At 38.6% G+C, this 15,972-nt stretch overlaps 1 pseudogene; it reads left to right on the forward strand.

Annotated features, from left to right (window-relative positions):
• The first annotated feature begins 507 nt into the window (after nucleotides 1-507).
• On the forward strand, nucleotides 508-2,269 carry LOC134361733 (CTP synthase 1-like; annotated as a pseudogene).
• Nucleotides 2,270-15,972: the final 13,703 nt, after the last annotated feature.

Consider the following 15,972-nt stretch of genomic DNA (forward strand, 5'->3'; position numbering starts at 1 on the left):
AGTAGAAACTTTAAATACATTTCTGCAGCAAAAAAGAGGTGAAATTAAAAAGAATACCAAGTTTTTTATTCTCAAATGCTAAATTCCTCTAGTATCAGATGGCTTAGCAAATTAAATGCGTTATTTATGTGTGCTGATTTATTTATATCTGTACCCAAATTATATCCAATTTGGGGGATTCACTTAAAGTTTAGTAGCACCACAAAGAAAATTTTTGAAATTTAACATTTTTAAACCTGTATTACAGAAACTTCTAGAGAATGTATAATTTACTTAAGCATTGCTGCAGTGAATTGGTTTGGTAGAGAAAAAATCTTAAAAAATTTAAACTGCTGGCTATCCGTGATTATTGTTATTGGCTCTGTGTGCTCACTGCTTGGAGTGAAACACTGCTGGACACATGTGGCCAGGGTTATCGCTGGCTGTGGGCGCCTCACTGTGCACGTCACTGACCTGGCTCTGTAGCTCACAGGCAGATCTGAAACCCATCTCAGGTCAAAAAGGAAAATGAAGTACATTCTAGTTACTGGCGGTATTATACCAGGAATCATTGACATCAGCGTGGCCATAATACCGAAGTCATGTGGTTTACATATAACTTCAATTGAAATTGATCCCTACCTTACCACTGATGCTGGAACATTCTCTCCTTATGAGCATGGTGAAGTTTTTGTGCTGGATGATGGTGGGGAAGTAGACTTAGACCTGGATAGCTATGAGCAGTTCCCTGATATCCACCTCACCAAAGACTATAATCTGACCACTGGCGATATATACCAGTAGTCCATTAACAAGGAATGTAAAGGATGTGGTCATGAGATAGGCATTAATACCTGTAGATGAAGATAGCCTAGAGCCTCAGGTGTGTTATTGAGCTCTGTGGAACAATGAAAGATATAGAAAGCATGCCCTTATTGAGGTCTTTGGTCAGTTTCAGTTCTAGGTCAAAAGAGAGAACTTTTGTAAGTCTAATTCCTCGCTGGGGAACAGAAGATTAAACATACCCAAAATAGTGTTCAGGAACTTAGAGGGCTTGGGCTTCCCCCAGGTCTGGTTGTATGCTGTTGCTCAAATCCTCTTGACACATCAATGAGAGAGAAAATATTGATGTTCTGCCATGTTGAAACTGAACAAGTGATCTGTGTCCACAATGTCTCATCTATTTACTGAGTTCCCTCATTATTAAAGAAGAAGGGGGTCATAGATTAATTTCTCTGAAGACTTGACTTTCCTGTTGAGAGGCAGCCATGAAAAATGCTGAAGAAGTGTATAGAAATGACTGACATGTATGATCGCTTGCTGGAGACCTGCTCTATTGCCCTGGTAGGCAAATACACAAAGTTCTCAGACTCCTATGCCTTTGCCAGTAAAGGTCTGGAGCTTTCTGCACTGGCCATCAACCACAAACTGGAAATCAAGTACGTAAATTCTACAGACTTGGAGCCGAGCAAGTTACAAGAACAGCCAGTATGCTACCATGAAGGCTGGCAGAAGCTCTGCAGTGCTCATGAAGCGCTGGTTCCAGGAGGGTGTGGTGTCCAAGGAACAGAAGGAAAAAATCCAAGCAATTGCCTCACGCAAACAGAAAAAGCTTTTTATTTTGGCTGTGTGCTTAGGAATTCAGTTGACGGTGGCCAAATTTTCAAGAAATGTGCTAGGATGGCAAGATGCCAATTCTACAGAGTTTGATCCTGAGACCAATCATCCTGTGCTCATAGACATGCCAGAACACAATCCTGAGTAGATGGCAGAGCCGTGAGGCAATGAAAGAGGAGAAGCCTGTTCCAGACCAAGAACTTGCTCATGAGGGAACTCTATGGAGATCCTACTTGGAAGAGAGGCACTGCTGCAGATTTGAGGTGAATCCAGTCTTGGAAAAGTGTTTGGAAGAGCAAGGCTTGGAGTTTGTTGGCTAAGATGTTGAAGGAGAAAGAACAGAAATTGTGGAGTTAGAAGGTCATCCTTTTTTCGTTGGGGTTCAGTACCACCCTGAGTTCCTGTCCAGACCCATCAAGCCCTTCTTCCGCCTTCCTTTGGCCTCCTCCTGGCCTTGGTGGGGTGACTCCCACATTACCTTCAGAAAGGCTGCAGGCTCTCTCCCAGAGGTACCTATAGTGACAGAAGTGGAAGCAGCCCCCCTGACTCTGAAATCACTGAATTGAAGTTTCTATCAATAAATCACCATGCTTATCTGGTAAAGAATGATTCTTCAAGAAAGCCTTTGAACTTTGATAGAGTTTACAGCTTTGATTTTACATTTGGCTTTTGACTCTTCTGTTGGGCTGGATCACAGACCCCTCTGCCCCATCCTGTGCAGGTTGCAGGTCAGATAGTTGAAAAAGGATTCTGGCAGCTGATGGCAGGGTAGACATACTTTATTCCCATGCGAGCTCTGCCAGCCAGTGGTTCACAGCCATTGTCTTTTATACACAATAATGGCAATGAGCCAAGGAGTAGATGGGCACACATGTGCAGTTACACTACTCTTACATAACTTATTTACAATGGATGTGCTGAATCACACCCAGTCGGATATGAGGCAAGGGGGCCTGACTATACTCACTCCATTTTCCTCACAATTTGCTTTAAGTATTTTTATTAAGATTATTTTATTGTGGGGGAAAGGTATTTGAAAAACTTTGTCACTTGCATGTCTCATCACATATACTGGCTCCTTCTACATGATGTACTGCCTGTTGTGTGACACTCTGCTTTGCAGTTCTCGGGATTCTAAGAGGAAAAACGGAACATCTGGATGGGAACTGATGATGGATGAGGCTGGGAGAGCACCCCGTCGATCTCATTATTTTTCCAACTACCTCATATCGTTGTGGATTTGAGCTAGGGCTAGGGTCTGGAGCACACAGACTCCTCGAGCCCATTTACAAACCCTTCACATGCAGGTCTACAAGCTAGGTAACCAGACAAAAAGGTCCTTGGAGCCTTGATTGAAGAAGGAATAATCTTTATTCAGCCCACACCACACTATGAGCTAAGCAGTCCACAGAGAAACTCAGAAACTCAGAAACTCAACTGCTATCAGCTAAGCCCAAAGAGAAACTAAGCAGCTGCCAGAAGAGTAAACATGTTCTATTTTTAGTCATGAGCTCTCTGCCGGCCAGCCTCCTTCACAAACTGCAGAACACACAATAGCAATGAACTAAAAAGATACATTGGTGCACATGTGCACTAACTCCACCCACACACAACTTGTTTGTAAGAAATGTGCTGCATGACCCCCAACCAGACCTGAGCTGAGGGAGCCTGGCTAAATTATCCTGTTTTCCCTACAAGTGTGTTGCCTGGTGCTTTTCCTTGGATGTCTACACCATTATAAAGGGTGCCACTCAGACTTGATGAACACAGAAAGAACCTCTTAGCTAGCTAGTGCTTACAACACTTGGTGCTGCTGACCTGCAGACATTGCTTGCTACTAAGAGTGGTGAAGCCAGAGAAGAATCGCAGTACTGCCCTGAGTTGTGGGGACTCTCAGTGCCAACTGTGGCTGGTTTTTATTGTCCAAAGGGATGGTCAGTTTGATGTCACATAAAACAGTAAGAAGTCTGTTTCTCTGAAGTGTGATTTTAAAATCTCCATGCCTTTGGCTGTGCTTTCTATTCTTGGGGCTGGGAAACACTCCTTGCCTCAAGAGGCCACTTAAAAAAGAGCAAATAATCTTTTGGGGAAACTGCCTCTTAAGCCCTCTCATATATGGACAGCTTTGACTCGAGGGTACTTGTTTCTTCCGGGATGGTGTTACTGCAATGAAAATGAAATATTAAAAGCTACTTTCTTAATGTGATATAACAATAGGCACAGCCATGTGCCTACCATATTCTTACATTCTGACTGGACTTGATGTGTGTGCTCTAACTGAAGAAATAAATAACACAGAATGAGAAAAAAAATTATCGTTACTGAAATTTTAGATTAGGAGAGAAGTTAAGTTTATCTTGAATGGTTTGTTTTCATAAATGAATTATAATAATTATTATAGCATTTTGACAATGCATTAGCATTTAAGAGAAGACAAATTGAATAATATTGTATTTCATTTTGAACAGACTATGTATGATGGTCGAATTTGATCTTCAGAGGCAAACCAAGGGGAAAAACTAAATGTTCAGAAATATCCATGAGATGTCACTTGCCATCGAGGAGTAATAGCTCTCTGCTTTTGTAGATTGTACTGTGATTGTGTCCTTTGTTCATTATTTTAGCTTTTTTCTTCTTATATATAAATATACTCAGTAAACAGTATTTTTGTAATAGATTTTCTAGATATAAGGGGAGATTTTAAAGACAACATATTCTTGTTTCAAGTGCATTAAATTCAGACGTGTTAAAATATAGAGATGTGCTAAGGAAAACAAAATGCTATTAAAGTTTTTGTGTCTCTGTGATACCCCCAGGGAGATTTCTCTCAGCCGAAAAGTTAGCTTTCACAAAGCTACTTCCAAAGCCATTCAGCAGCTTGCCTCCGGTTAATGGAGTTTTAGTGGAAATAAAACCTAATGCATGAGGCAAAACAACAAGAAAATTTCTATTTAAGTCTTTCAAAGGGCTAAAGTATAAATTAAATATCCAAAGAAATGTGAAGAATCTATCAACAGTTTTTAATAATTGGAAATTTATATTATGTTTGAGGTAGGATTTGACACAGGAAAGAGAATCATTACTTCAGTTGTGGGTACAATGTTATTTTTATGGCCATTGAAGGAAATGATTTCATGTTTACATGTGAACACAACTCTCATCAGTGGCAAACAATAGTATGTGGGTTGAAAGGAATTCTTCACATGAATAATCAATTATTTAGAGGGAGGCTGTAGTGATTAACTCTAGAGTGTTGATACAGCTAATTATAAGTAAAATTTTATTCCCTTCCTAAAAAGGAGGAATGAAATTGCTAACAAATGATTAATTAAGAACAAAACTACATGTAATTTTTATGAGCAGAAGTCTCCGTTGGTCTTCCAGGGACCAATAATTAAGTTTCATTATAATCTTTATGCCAGAAATAGAGCTTAACAGGAACCAATGTAGACATTCTTCAGCCAAATAGTAAGATATAGTTGATTCATGTATAGGTACAATGAACAATTATGTTTTGTCATTTATCCATATTAACTTTAGGCAAATCAATTCGTTCAGTGTCATCCATAAGAATAGAGATACTCCTAATTTTCAGGACAGTTTTGCTAAATAAAAGAGATAAATGTTAGGAAAATATTTAGACAAATGCCTGAAACATAATAAGTTTTCACCTTGTTTTCAATTTTTGGTTTTCTTTTGAAATAGACACTTTTTATTCACAGACATATAATGAATGCTTCATTTCTTAACTGTATTTTGACAAAAACGTGAAGTCATTTTCTGAAACAATAAGCAATGTAGCATTAAACACAAATTCTTTAGAATAGCATCTTTGAAGAAGAGAGATAGGGCTTCCGGTTTTCAAGTATGGCTTTACTTAGAAAACACCAGAATGTGTTCTTTGGTCCCTTTGAGGAAGGAAGCTAGACAGAGATAAGAGAGGGAGAAGGAAAAACTGGTTATTTGCAAATGGGACAAACTGGTTGCCTGAGCAGACACACACATGTGCAGAAGTGGAGACACAGACAATTCCAGGCAGGGACCCCCACTTTGGGCGCCATTCAGTTAGACCAATGAGTTCCCACCAGCTAGAGTGCCAATCTCTTTAACCAATACAACAGAGATTACATTCAGGGCTCAACCAATGACCAAATGGCATAAATCCAATCAAGAGGACTTAAAACCCCAGGAATGTAACTGTTGGGGCTCTTGAGCCTTCCTCTCTCTTGCTCAGACCCACTCCATTTCCTCCAGAGTGTTCTATTCCCTCTCATTTTGCTAAATAAAATTGTCTTTACCTTTCATTTCTGGTGTGTCTCATCCAATTCTTTGTTGAGACACCAAGAATCTGGACCTAGCCAGCGGGACCTGGAATTCTCCTGCTACACCTTTATCTGGGAGTGGTTATCCCATGATAAATGCTTGCAATTTTTCATATCCCTCCATTAAAGGAATCAGTTGCCTACTTTTCTACAGATTGGGTATTTGTTAGAATTTTCCAGTAATCACAGTCTAACAACAAAAAGAAGAGTTCAAATTAACAAAATTACAGAAAAAATAACAGAAAATTAACAAAAACAAAATGTATCTTTTCCCCTCCCCCCCCAAAACAAAACCTGAGCAAAATCCTAGTGGATCTGAGAGTGATTTGAAAAATACCTTTAGAAATATGCTCATTGAAGCTCTGTTCTGTTGATAAATGGATTCTGAATCACAGGAAATTTGGATAGCAGTTATTCATACAATAATTTATTATGTTAAAGAGCAGGAAACTAATCTGAGAAAAGTCAGAAAACAATATTTCCGGTATCAAAAACAATGAGTGATTGCCTCAATTTTGTTTAGACTGAATTATATAGCCTGTTAAAGTTTACATGATGGGAAATTGATTTTGCAACCATGAACCTCCCCTCTAATTATGAAAACATGTCAGAATAGTTTGATTTTAAAGAATACTCAGTTTATAAATATATCATCCTATTTTGTAAATATGTTTTTCTTGATGCCATGATTTATAGTAATAGAGCAAAATGATGTGAAAATAAACTAAAAAGGTAAGGATATAATTGAAATATCAAACAATATTTTGAAAAAACTAAGCAAACCCAATTCACAGTTAATCATAAAACAGAAATTCTTGCCTGCCAAATTCCAGAAATTTAACAATATTTCTATTTTATTTGAGTTTTATAACATAGTGTGTGTATACTTAGACCTGGGATATAGACCCTCTTTGATTGAAATCCTCCCCTCTTCTAGCTGTTTTGTCTTTGGCAAGTTACTTATTTTCTGTAATGGTTTGACCCCTCAACTGTAAAATGAGGATAACAGCAATTCTTATATCATATTGCCATTGTAAGGATTACATAAATTGATAAATGAAGTGTGATAGTTTTAGTGGTGTTTTAATTTTATGAAGTTGTAACAGGCTGAATAGAAGTGACTCCATTTTGTTAAACTTCTAAATAAAAAAAAAAAATTCTTACTTTTGTAACCTGAATTGCACAGCTTGCAGTTGGTCATTAGAATACAATGATTCTTGTTCACATGATTGCTAGAACATAATGACTTTTGCTCACACTGTACACAGAATAATAATAGAAGAAATTATTAACCCAGGTGTCCATTCTTTACTAGCTTACTAACTGGATCTTTCTGAGGTTAACAGGAACTGAATCCATGACTTGACTTCACGGAGGAGGGTCATCGTGAATCAGCTCCCACCTGAGAAGTTCTTCGATGTTTATCTGCAATTTTATGATTATGCCTGCATGTCCCTGCTTCGATCACCATGAACCAGCCCTCACCACCTGTCCCTATAAAACCCTTGGACAAGTCTGGGAAAAGCAGAGATGGTGTTTGAGACATGAGTCCACCATTTCCCCAGGCTGCTGGCTTCTTGATGAAAGGCCACCTTTCCTTACACCAACACTTGTCTCTCAACAATTGGCTATTGAGTGGCGAGCAAATGGACCTTTGTAGTTTCAGTAACAGAGTTTCAGTTTTAAGCTAACTCGAATGTGAATTTTAATTTTGCTTTGGACATTTTCATTTCTTGGAAATTTTCTTTTATGAACTTCAACTCCATAATCCTCTGAATTTATATTCCCACTTCTCTGAAGAAAAAAGTGCTCTGTGGCTTCCAAAGACAGAATCTCTGGGTTCAAATCCCAGTTCTGCCAATTCACTTTTATGCAATCTTAGACAAGTTACCTAAATCTTCTTTTCCTCAGTTTCCGCATCTGCAAAACTGGGAGAGGGGTACTACCAATTTCACAGGGCTGTTGAGAGAATTAAATTTATAAATCATCCCTTATGGCTAGCATGCAAATTTAACTGCTATTCTCACTCTTTTTTATATATATAAATAAACTTTATTCCTACTTGTTTTTCTATTCATAGACAGCATGTCTTTTGTGTCTTACCAAAGGAGAGCAAGCTGGCATTTCTTTAAGTTTCTTCTTATTTTATGTTACAGCATTTTATAAATCTGCTCTTTATTATGACTCCTTTACATGATTTTTTTTGAAAGCATAAATGCTCACTTCTTTTATGGAGGGGAGAGATTTTTTTCAGGCTCAAAGTTTGTTGTTGAGGTATCAGAAGTTTCTTAGATCACAGTTGACCTGTTCTCTCTGCTCATGAAATGACCGAATCCTTTCTCATATTTCTGGCTGAACAGAGTTTTGGTGTTTATGTTCTTTAACCCAACATACTGCAGTGCTGCAAGGCTTCAGTGGAGTGTCTCTTAGCTCCAATGTGTACTTCTTTGACTGCATAAATGGAGGGACTGGAAAACTAATGCTCAAAATGAGATATTGTCAAGCCTCTTCCTCGAGGCTAGTAGTAATTATATTTTTGCTTTCCATGAGTTTCTATATGTGACTTGATAGAGTTTAGATGTTATTGCCCCCCAAAACTCATGTGGAAATCTGATCCCCAATGTGGCACTGTTGGGAGCTGTTTGAATCATGGGGGTGGATCCCCCATGAATGGATTAATGCTCTCACTGGAGAGTGGGGATAGTGAGTGAGTTCTCTATTAGTTCCTGGTGAGTGCTGGTTGTTTAAAGGACCCTGGCACCTCCCCTTTCTCTCTATTGTTTCCTCTTGCCATGTGATCTGCTTATACCCACTGGCTGCCAGCCGCTTTCCACCATGAGAAGTTGCCTGAGGCCTGCAGCAGATGCAGCTGTTCCATAATTGTGACCCAAATAAACCTCTTTTCTTTATAAATCACCCAGTTTTGAGAAATGCCCTCACCCATCCAATGCCAAAGGATGGACATAGAGACATGAGGTACAGTGAAGTGAGACTTTAATAATGGTCTTGCAAGTCTGGGTGTCTGTGAATGGGACAGTCACATGGAAAAGGGCTGTAGCAAGCAATTTATTCCCTAGTATTCAAGTCCCTCCCCCCAGTTCCTCATTGGCTGAAAATACTACCGGATGCACAATCTTCCTGAATGACACCTAAGATTTATTACTCTGATTTATTACCCCCTTTTAAGAAATTTCTTTGTCTGAGGGCTCAGGTCAAGCCCACAAAAAAGGCCCACTAAAGCCCGATGAAAGGAGAAACACCAGGAAATGAAGAAAACAATGGGGGCTAGTAACTAATAACCATCTCAAGGAGAGCTGTATCTGTTCAGTGACCCTCTAGGAATGGATTCGACCAGTCAGGCAACTTTCAGGCTGGGACTGAATCAGTTAAAACACCCTCAGATAAGTCATTTCTGAAAATGAATCACTTAGATTATTTTCTTACACCAGTCTCAAGTATTTTGTTAAAACAACACAAAAGCAGACTAATACAGAAAATTATTCTGAGGAGTGGGGTGTTGCTATACAGACACCTGAAAATATGGAAGCAGCTTTGGAACTGGGCAATGGGCAAAGATTGGAGGAGTTTGGAGGACTCAGAAGAGGATAAAAAGGTAAGGGTAAGTTTGGAACATTTTAGAGATTGGTTAAATAGTTGTGACCAGAATGGTGATAGTAATGTGGACAGTAAAAGCCATGCTGATGATGAGGTCTCAGATAGAAATGAGGAACTTATCAGGAACTGGACAAAAGATCACCCTTGCTACACAATAGTGAGGAACTTGGCTGCATCATGTCCATGCCCAAAGACTTTGTGGAAGGTTGCACTTGAGAGTTGTGAATGAGAATGTTTGGTGGAAGAAATTTCCGAGCAGCAAAGCATTAAGGGAGATGCATGGCTACTTGCAACAGCTTATGCTGAGTTATGGTAGCAAAGGCATTATGTAAAGCCAGAATTTAAAAGGGAAGCAGAGTGTAAAGATTTGGAAAATTTGCAGTCTGGCCATGTGGTAGAGAATGAGAGAGCTCTTTCAGGAAAAAAATGCAAGGGTGCAGTGGATAGTCTGATTGCTAAAGACTAGCTTGGCCATGAGACAGCCAGATGCTAATAGCCAAGACAATGGGAGGAAGGCTCTGAAGGCATTTCAGAACTCTGGAAGGGTGCCTCTCCTATCACAGACCTGGAGGCCAACAGGGACTGAGTTGTTCTGGAGGACAGATCTGGGGTGCAGCTGCCCTCGGGTACCTGCTCCATGCATCCAAGCTGGAAAAGCTCTGCCTCAAGCAGCCCCAAGTGTGGTTTATTGCAGCAGCTCTGGAGAGCACAAACCAGAAACTTTGGTGGCATCCACATTGTGTTAAGTTTGCATGCCTGCAAAACATGAGAGCAGTGGAGGCATGGCAGCCTCCACCCATATTTCAGAGGATGTATGGAAAGCCTGGGCCCAGACAGAGACCTACCACAAGTGTGGAGCCACCACAGAGGCCACCTACTAGAGCAATATGGAGCAGAAAAGAGGGGCGAGAGCCCCCACCTTAGATATGTCTAGTAGAGCCAAGGCAATGGGGCTGCCTCCAGGACCCCAGAACTGTAGGGTCACTGGCAATGTGCAGTGCTGGCCTGGAAAAGCTGCAGGCACCAGTGCAGCCCAGAGGGCTGTGCCTGGCAGAGCTGTGGGGGTGGGGCTGCACAAGACTTTGGGGGCCTAGATGCCCTGTTCTGCCCAGGATGCAGGACTTGGAGCCAAAGATGATTATTTTGGAGCTTTAAGATTTAATGTCTGCCTTGCTGAGTTTCGGGCTTGTTTGGGGCCTGTTTATCCTTTCTTCTGGTCTATTTCTCCCTTTTGGAATGGGAATGTGCATCCAATGTCTGTCCCACCACTGTATCTTGGAAGTAGATACATTTGTTTTTGATTTTTACAGGTTCTCAGCTGGAAGAAGTTTTGCCTTTGGTCTCAGATGAAATTTCGGACTTTGGACTTTTAAGTTGGTGCTTGAACAGGCTAAAATTTTTGGACCATTAGGATGGAATGATTGTATTTTGTATGTGAGAAGGATATGAGTTTTGGGGTCGAGGGGTGGAATGATAGAGTTTGGATGTGTTGTCCCCTAAAACTCATGTGGAAATCTGATTCTGAATGGGCAGTGTTGGGAGCTGTTTGAGTCATGGGGCAGATCCCTTATGAATGGATTAATGTTCTCCCTGGGGGGTGGGGGTAGTGAGTGAGATCTCACTCTATTAGTTCCCACAAGAGCTGGTTGTTTAAAAGGCCCTGGCACCTACCCTCTCTCTCTTGCTTCCTCTTGCCATGTGATCTGCTTCTACCTGCCAGCTGTCTGCCACTTTCCATCTCAAGTAGAAGCAGCCTGAGGCCCACAGCAGATGCAGCTGTCCCAGAATTGTGAGCCAAATAAACCTCTGTTCTATATAAATTACAGTCTCAGGTATTCGGTTATAGCAACACAAAAATGTACTAATACATGATTCTTTTTTTTTTTTTTTTTTTTTTTTGTCTTTTTTGTGACTAGTACTCAGCCAGTGAATGCACCGGCCATTCCTATATAGGAGCCGAACCTGCGGCGGGAGCATCACGCGCTCCCAGCGCCGCACTCTCCCGAGTGCGCCATGGGCTCGGCCCCTAATACATGATTCTTAAATAGGAGTTTCCACTGTCTGTAGGCTTTGAGAAGGAGGCTCTACAATTCTCTTCACCCAACAATCTGAAATTAGAAAAGGGGTGTGTCTATACATACATGGTATACCACCTTTTCTTTCTCATTGTGGCTCATCCTGTCAAAGTACACAGTATTTCTCACTCCTTCCTACCGTAAGTTTATTGGGGCAGATCTTTCCCTTCAAGGAGAAAATATACCATTGTCCATGTGCTCTGTTGGTGCATATAGGATAAATTTAATTGGGGGGGGATGCATTATTTGGAAGGTAATTCTGACCACAGGTAAAGCTATGTTCTGTAAGCTTACTTTTAAGTTAATATTTTTCTTAGTCCTCTGACTTGTGCTTTCTTTTCCCTTTTTCCTTTTCTCTCCTTCATTCTTTCCCTTCTTTTTCCTTTCCCTCTTCTCTCTCCTCCTTTTTCCCACCTCTTTCTTCTCTTCCTTTTTTTGGTAAAAGTTCCCTGTACACTTGGGGTTGTGATCCATGAAAATGAATTAGATGGAGTTGGCAAAAAATGTTTAAATATTTATAGCTTTACTGATGTTTTATTTGGTTGTTCTATTACTAACTGATAGAGGTGTCTTAAAACTCCCAACTCTAATTAAGGATGTGTTCATTTCGCCTCTTAGGTCTGTCCACCTTAGTCTTAAGTATTTTGAAGCCATGTTATTAAGTACTTAGAGATTCCATGTTGCTCTCTCTTCCTATTCAATTTGCCATTAATCATGATGCAATTTCATTTGTCTAATGATACTTTTTGCTTTCAAACGTATTTTTTTCTGATATGAATGCAGTCATACCGGAGTTTAGTTAGTGTTCTCATGGTACTTCTTTTTCTGTACTTTGTATTTCAATCTGTGTCTTTATATTTAAAGAGTGTCTCTTGTAAACGGCATAGATTGGATCTTTTTAAGAACTTTTCTGAAAATCTTTGCCTTTTAAGTGAGGTGTGTAATCCCTTTACGTTTATTGAAATTACAGATGTATTTGAGTTTATTCTGACCCCTTTCTATTTGTTTTTAATTTTACATTTTTTCTTTCATTCTTTTCTCCTCTTTTATTTCCTTATTCTGAGTTAATCAAAATTTTTAAAATTTTATCTTTTTTAGTAGCATTTTTTCACTGTATTCTTAAAGTTGGTTTATTTGGTACATAGAGATTACAATAAGCATCTTGTATTTTTATGATTTGTCTTAAATTAATTCTTTTACCACTTCCCATACAATGCAAGAAACTTAGAGCAGTAATTTCTTTTAACCCCCAACCTTTGAGCTATTATCATATATCATACTTCCATACATCTTATCACCCCCAGAAGACATATATATTGCTACATTTAACTTAATATTGTTTATATTTACTCTCATGTTTGACCTTTCTAATGCCCTCTAGTCCTTCCTAAATTTCTGTGCTTTACTCTTGTCTTTATTTCATTTCAATTTTTTGAATTATTTTATTTATTTATAATATTTTATTAGTTTTTTTCTTGAACCATTGATTGTGCATAATTATGGGTAGACAGTTATATTTCAATACAAATATACAATGTGTGATAATCTAATCAGGGTAATTAGCATTTTCATCATTGCAAAACAATCACTTCTTTGTGATGTGAACATTTGATCTTCTCTCTTCTAGTCATTTGATAACATGCAAAAATCATTGTTAATTATGGATTCCTGGGTAAACTGTGCACCTGTAGAGCTTACTTTTCCTATCTATCTGTAATTTTGTGTTCATTAACCAGCCTCTCACTATCTGCCCTTCCCCTCCCTTTCTTACCTCTAGTAATCACAGTTCTTCTCTCTCCTTTTAACATGAGCTTTTTATTTTGAAAGTTTTGGACTTACAGAAAAGTTCTAAAGGTAGTATAGAGATTTCCCATATATCCTTCACCCAGCTCCCCCTAATGTTAGCATCTTATATGACCATGGTATGATCATCAGACCAAGAGATTAACTATGGTATAATATTATTAACTAAACTACAGACTTTGTGTGGATTTCCTAAGTTTTTACATCAATGTCCTTTTTATGTTCAAGAATCCAGTCCAGGATAGCACTTTGTATCTAGCAGTTTCTCAGTTTTCTTTGTTTTCCTTTTTTTTTTTTTTTTTTTTGAGACCTTGATACTTTTGGAGAATACTGGTCAGACATTTTGTAGAATATTCCTCATTTGAAGTTGGTCATAAGAAAAATTAAGTTTATGTATTTTGGTAGAGTACCACAAACATGATGTGCCCTCACCATTTCAGGGGTAGCATGGTATCAACATGACTTATTATTGGTGATATTAACTGTAATTGCTTGATTATGGTGACATCTGCCAGGCTTCTCCACTGTGAAATTATTGTTTTTCCCTTGCTGTACTGTGTTTGTTACAAGTGAGTCATTAAAAGAAGTAAGACCACACTCAAGGAGAGGCAAATTAAGTTCCACCCCTTAAAAGGAGAATTACCAAAAATGAAAAAATGTGTTGATATAGATTAAAATCACCACAATCATTTAAAAAAATTAGGAGAAGATATTTGATAGTAGGCAGATATTTTGATATTTCTTTAAAAATTTTTCCTGGCAATTGTAGCATTCATTATTGAACTTTGCCTGCAAAAATTATCACTCTAGCGTAATGGTGGGTTTTATATTTCCTGCATTCCTTTTACAGTTATTAACTGAAGTTTTTCCATAAGGAAAAGTTGTCTCTTTCCTTTTATTTATTTAGCTACTTATTTTCTCTTTTATTTTATTATTAGGGGCTCATGGATACTTATTGTGTTCTTCTGGATATAACCCAATGTAAGTGTTATTTCTTTTATTGCTCAAATCGTTCCAGCTTTGGCTATTAGAAAATTAGCAACTGCGTCACTTTGACATGCCCCCATCCTTTTTATTTATGTATTTTTTAAATTTTAAATTATTTTTTAATTTTTCCCCCTCTTTTTGGTATCACAAGCTGTTCCAGGCTTATCTTTTTTATGTGTGCGTGTGGCTGGCCAGTACAGGGATCAAACCCTAGATCTTAGTGCTGTCAGCACCTCACTCTAACCAACTGAGCTAACTGGCCAGCCCCATGTTTTTGTGTATTCTCTTTTCTAGTCTGCAAATCAGCCATTTCTTCAAGGAGCTCTGGTTTATTCTATTAGGGAGTTGTATTTAAAAATTATTATAGTCTGGGTGTCAGTTGCTCACCAAGCCTGAATCATGTATGCATATTTGTTATATTTATACTCTATTACATGTCCCAACTTTTTATTCACCAACAAATCATTCATATGGAATTTTTCAGGATATAACATAACGCTTTCTATCACTGCTACTTTAGAATACATACAGCACTCAACCACACTTTTTAGTTGGATAATGATCTGTGTGACATGCTATAGGCTAATGATTTGGTTGAACTGAAGTGGTCGTCAAAGTGTCTGCAAAAAAGGACAGCTGTATTTTCTCAAAGACAGGTTATTTGGCATTTGTCCACATGACTGCCAAAAAGAATGGATGATGGAGTGAGCTTTCCTCGAAGTTATATAAAATAATAATTAAATATTAATGAGAAAGCCTTAGAGATTGTTTTGACATAGATCAATATTCAAATTAGCAAGAATGGGGTGAAAGGAATTGATTTGTGGTTAAGCTCAGATGCAATTTCATTTAGGGACTATTTCTCATGAGAAGGGATTCCTAAAGGTACAAAACATAAAGCATTAGGTTGCACTAGGGCATGGCAAAGAGAGGAAAGAAGACATTGCAGAGGGAAAAACAACTCTCTAGCCTTAGAAACCATAGAAGAAATAGAGATAATAATTGTTTCAATATAGGTTTCTGACAAAAAGAAGCATAGAATAATTTGAAAAAGAAAAGAATGAAAGAACAAAAGTCTAGGATCTTAAGAATAGTAGTACTGCTTACAAACATATGCCTTTATCAAAAAAAATTGGTCATTTAAAATATTTAAATTCAACAATTATTCTTTGAGCACCAGCTCTATGTCAACTAATAAGCCAAGCGGAGGAGATGCGGTTGGAATTACTGGTGCTGCCGAGCATTATGCCCACCTCCCAATCTTAGCCACCAGCAGGAATGTGTTCTCAGCTGGATCTACCAGACTTCCTCCTAGGAATATAAATGATAGACAAAGGTTAAGAAGGAGATAAATCTGTCAAGTGCTAAGCTATGTTGACAACAGTCAAGGTTCATGAGTTCCTGCTAGAGAGAGAAGAGCTGCCTTGATTCCAGTGTTTTTTAAGGCCTGGTCATTCCAATTTTCCTTTGATATTTATTGCAAGCTGCCCATTATCTTCCCAAATGAATTTCCTTTAAGAAATCATTGAGCTAGCCAGAATCATCCAATCCATAGAAGCCCTGAATAGAACAAA

Source organism: Cynocephalus volans, chromosome 13 (genome assembly GCF_027409185.1).
Source record: "Cynocephalus volans isolate mCynVol1 chromosome 13, mCynVol1.pri, whole genome shotgun sequence".
In the NCBI taxonomy this organism is placed as follows: domain Eukaryota; kingdom Metazoa; phylum Chordata; class Mammalia; order Dermoptera; family Cynocephalidae; genus Cynocephalus; species Cynocephalus volans.